This window comes from Sceloporus undulatus, chromosome 1 (assembly GCF_019175285.1).
Source record: "Sceloporus undulatus isolate JIND9_A2432 ecotype Alabama chromosome 1, SceUnd_v1.1, whole genome shotgun sequence".
Classification (NCBI taxonomy): Eukaryota; Metazoa; Chordata; class Lepidosauria; order Squamata; family Phrynosomatidae; genus Sceloporus; species Sceloporus undulatus.
This window is the reverse complement of record NC_056522.1, coordinates 252,037,350-252,042,796: the sequence shown is the minus strand read 5'-3', so window position 1 is coordinate 252,042,796 and position 5,447 is coordinate 252,037,350.

The window sequence follows — 5,447 nt, the reverse complement described above, 5'->3', positions numbered from 1 at the left end:
TCATGTGGGTACACATAAGCAATGGTGTCAATTTTGGCCAGTATTATCTTTTCTTAAATGTTACCTTCTTGAGTTCTGCAATAAGCTTTCTAACTTGGTCTTCAGTCATTACTGCATGACTTCCATCCAAAATTGCTTTGTCCTCTTCTCCTTTAAGGACGACTTTCTCAGGTATCTTCATCAGGACCTTGTCCTTGCTTTTCAGCATCTTGCAAAATCTCCTGGGCCCCCCATTTGGCTTCTTCAGCAATTTTTGCCTCCTCCGTGCTTAGCTCGTCAGTTCCCATAAGAAATTGCTTCATCAAGACACAATGCTCTTTATCTTTATTGAACATAATAAGTTCATTTGAACTCTTAACGTGCAGATGCAAACACAACCACTCACCAATTTTCTAATTCAGGTTCCTGTAACAAAGGAAAGCAGATGGTTAGTAAGATCACCTGTTTCTTTCTTGTCTTGTCTATTGAACAAAAGGATTTATTCTGGAGTCATAACTGTGGTAGACAGAAAATACACCAAATCCACACTAATTTTCAATTGAGTTTCACCCTTCTCCCTCCCCCCCTCCCCAAAAAGGAAAGCAGATGAATGTTGCCAGATGCCATAACCAAGAAGTGGCAACACTGGGCATTCCGTTCCCTGTCCCCCAATCTACTGGCATAAAGATGATACAGGATACAATGTAATGTATGGCTTGCATCTTGTTGGTAAAAGGAACAGTTTCTCAGCAAACTCATAATTTCCTCCTCTTCCTAGGATTGTCTCCAAGTCTTCTGTTATGTTGCCTCGTATGACCAAATACTTTTCCATCTCTTCACAAAACCCTGCCCTCATATCATGAATGTTTCTGCTTTCATTTTGATCTTAGTTAAAGATCTACAAAGAACCATGGTCAGTGGTCAAATCAAGCTGAGATGCAGATTTAAACTGCAAATAAATTATTACTTCCCTGGATGAAATTCAGCTGTTACTTACTTGGCTAACATAATTTATACAGCTGTCAAAAGGATAAAACATGGTATTCCACTTTGCCTCACTGAGAAGAAAATAAGATAAAATGTAAGAGGTAGTGATCTTACAACTCCAGACTATCTAAATGAAACTGATTATTGTGAACCTATTTCAATTCCATTCCTCCGCCCGGCATATGAAAATGCTTTGGTCATCTAGATTATATTGCATACTAGATGTGGGGTAATAGTTCTCCAACCTCCTTATGGGTTTTAACACAAATGGCCATGATAATCTTTTTGGACTAACTGGTAGCAGTGGACTTGGAGTAGGTTTGTAGTGGTTTCAGTCGTTTTCTGTCAATCCATATTCAGGTGTGTGTTTTTTGTTGCTGCTGCTGTGGTTCAAGTCAACTTTTGACATGGCAACCCATTTTAGGATTTAGGGCAAGATTATTCCGAAAAAGTTTGCTACTGCTTTCCTCAATGCGGAGATAGCATGAGGCAGGAGTCACACTCTAATTTCCTGGAGTCCTAGTCCAGTTTTCAACCATTATACCATGCTAGGTCTCTCAGATCAGGTCATGCTTCTGTGGGATGAATGTTTGACTTTTTGGTCTATAACAGTGGTCTCCAAGCATGCTCTTTAAGGGATTGGACTTCAGCTCCCAGAATCCAGCAACATGGCTGAGGCGCTGCGGGTCGAAGCCCAAAATCTCTTAAAGAGCACAGTTTAGGGACCAATGGTCATAAGGTCTCAGAAGGCTATCTATATCTCATGCTCCTACGATTCTATGATTCTATAATATGGCATGAAACTACTCAGAGCAGTCATTTGGAGAAGGGTGCTGTCAACATGCTGGTGATATCCAACATTGCCAAAAAAACAGTCCAGCCCCTTGAATGTTGCGTTGACTTGATATTGGACTGAATGAGAGTGAATGTGCGGAAGTTCAGTCCAGACTGAACAGAGCGCCTTTTGGGTTACCAAAAGACTGACTTGCGAATTGGAACTCAACCTATTCTGGATGGGAAGTGAACTCCCCTGAGGACCAGATAGCTATCTAGTGCTCATTGATCCTGTGTTATCCTTGATCTCAGGTGGCAGCAGTGGAAGGGAGTCTGGTTTTGCACAATTGGGCTGCAACTTGTTCTGAGTCAGCCCAATTGGCAATATATCCAGGTTCGAGTTGTGTCATTAGATTACCAGAAGGCCCACTCTTAGCCAGCATTCAATACTGAGACCATATTACTGTGTATCTACCTTGAAAAAAAACCCAGTGGTGTACATTTCTTTCCAGATTGAATCCAAGCTATAGCTTTTAACACTGAAAGTTCAGGTCTTGAATTTTAATGAAAAAAAAAGACTATGGGGCTGAACAACTGCCCCCAAGGGGTGGCCCTGCAGCCGCCCTCCTTTGTCCCAGATCGGGGCCACAATTACATGCTGCAGGCCCAATTTGGCATTTCCACAGAGCAAAAAGGAGCAACAAAAAGTGGCTCCTTTTTGCACTGTGGAAGGGCATCCTAGCAGCTTTTCTTTCTTTGCTTCTTTCAGCAACGCAGGTAAGCACTGCATCAAAGACACAGTGTGATGCTACCATGCCATTGTTCATGTGGGCAGCATGGGGCAGCATCCAGTGGCTGGTGGGTGGATGCCATGCCCCCACCTGCCTGAGGCCAGTTCTTTATGCCAGTCTGTTCAGACCCATGTCTCATGTATGCAGTTTCTGATCATTAAGATCTGGAAAGGGGCCCTTCTGAGGCCACAGTTTCCCTCAGAGGTCTGCATGTTGAGCAGACAAGAAAGGGATTTCTGTTGGGTTTTCTTCCTGGAATAAGCACTGTGCCCCATCAGCAGGAGCAGGCTTGACTGTCACCTATAATTTAAAGTGATTCCACTGGGGCAAAAATGCTAATTTCACAAGTACATTAAGGGGCCTGCCTTTAACAGTGGTAAGAAATGAGAAGGAGGTCTCTGGATTGGGAGACAGCAAAAATAACAACACAGGGAGACTTGTTGATATGCTTTTCATTCATTCTGAGTGTCACATGTCTGGTGCAAGACACTAGCAGCTACCTCAGGGCATCCAATGGCCATTTGTGTATGCCCTGGTCAGCCTGGATTTAACACATGCCCATGCCCATTTAAAGATTTAGTGCATTCCAATATGTCCTGTGCCTTATTCACAAGATGTTCCACAAGATAGCTGCTAGCTTGGGACTACTACACATGATACAACTTGGGGCAACCAAACACATCACTTGCATGAGCCTTTATAACTGTAAATACCAAGTTTGTGGGTGGAGGAGTGCAAGCAGTAATTAGGGTCATTAAAGAAAGGGAGAAGGTTAAACCCTTTTCTGCTGCACTGTGAGTGGATAAAAATTGCACCCATGCACCTATTCTTGGGTAGAAGGGACCTTCCCCAGGGCTAGAGCAGCATATGGGGCAGTTTTCATTAGGACCAAAGGACTGGATACAATACAGTTCCAGTCAGAGCCCTCCCTAGCTTTTAAAATTTTAAAAATGTTCACAACAAGAGACAGGGAGAAATCAAATACAAAATGCAATATTGCCCTATTCAAGGGAAAGGGGGGGTCTTTTATATTTTTCACCTATTGCAGTGACATAAGCCCCTACGGATTGCCAAAAAGCTGCTTCAGGTCACTTTGGAGGTATGCTGTTTAAATGAGCCATGTGTCCTAAGAGTCCGGAGCTGCACCAAAGCTGCACTCCATTTAAAACAGCATACCTCCAAAGTGACCTGAAGCAGCTTATTTTGGCCTGTCTGTATGGGGCCATAGTACCTCCATGAATTTTCACTGGGCTGTAGCTTTGGTATAGCTGATGCCCTTCAAGTACATGTGCAGGCTACCAGTGAAGAGATTTCTAGACCCCCACCCCCCCCGGCCAGACAGGAATATCGGATTCTGCCTCCCAAGAGGCCAGGAACAGAACTTTGCTGAAAGAAATTAGGTATATACCACAGATTGCTTTCCCCTTCCTCTGTCGTGCCATTAAACAGCAGCTTCTCTGTCACCTCGAAAACAGGCAATGAGGTGTTTCCCAATGGTGAAAGCACTAGGCTCTAGCTTCATTAGTTGATTTAACTGAACGGAATGTACTTGGGAGGGCTGGAAAGTCCCTGTTTGTTATATTACTGTTAATTTTAAAAAGCGAGGGGTTTTTTTGGTTTGTTTTTAACAGTCTTTGAGTTGGCTTCAATTCATGGAACTCATGAGGTTGACTTTGACATCTCCAAGCCCCTCTGTCCTCAGCTGTTGTCAAATCCTGCAGGCTCAGGCCGCTGCTTCCTCGAATGAGTCTATCTGCCTATAGTCTGTCTTCCGCTGCCCTCTACCTTTCCAAACATTATTATCTTTTCTTAGGGTGCTTTCTGCACCGCCATTTGGGACGTCCTCCGGACGTCCCATTTTAAAAAAGGGGCGTCTCTTAGAGTGCCCCTGGGCCTAGTACGGACTCCGTCCGACAAGATGGCGCCGGCCCTTCTACATGGCCGGGCCATCTTTACGTACTGGACGCACAGCGTCCAGACGTTCGCGCGCGCTTGTGACGAGTAGCGAGCGCGCCCCGGCGCCTCGCTACGTCGCAAACGCAACGGTAAAAGAAGCTCCATTTTGGAGCTTCTTTTTTGGTCCGCGCGGGAGTCGGGCCCGTCTGAAGGCTCCGGCTCCCCCGCGACCTCTGGCGCGGCGGCGGCAGACCGCCGCAAAGTGGCGGTCTGTACCCCGCCTATGTGTCCTGCCTTCTCATGATGTGGCCAAAGTATGACAGCCTCACTTTAGTCATTTTGACTTCCAGAGAGAGGTCAGGTTTAATCTGTTCTAGGACCCATCTGTTTTTTCATTTTGGCCATCCACAGTATCCTCAGCACTCTTCTCCAGCACCACATTTCAAATGAGTTGCTTTTCTTTCTATTCCCTTTTTTATTTCTCCATCACAGCATCTTTACTAAAGACTCAAGCGACATGCAGGCATCTGACTAACATCTCCATGACGAAGAAGAACGCCATGGAGCTTTGGAAGCTTGCAGCAAGTATATGGTGCATTTTGGTTGGCCAGCAGAACAATACACAGATTAACATGGAAATTGCTTCCTCTCAACCAACAGTATATACACCCTACTCTCTTCCATTGAGGAGGAGCCTGCCTGCAAAAGATATTCGCCGCAGCATACCATCTTTACTAAGGACAAAAACAACAAAATGCAGGCATCTGACTAACATCTCCACTTGTTTTTTCCCCCCTGGTTTGGTTTGTAACATCTTGCCTGATGAAGGAGCCCGTGGAGCTTCGAAAACTTGCAACAAGTATATTGTGCATTTCGGTTGGCCAATACAAGAATATACAGATTAACATGGAAATCACTTCCTCTCAACCAACAGTATATACACTCATCCCTCCATATTTGTGGATTTGATATTTGCGGATCTGATTATTCGGATTTGGTTAATATGTTCCCTCTAGGGAT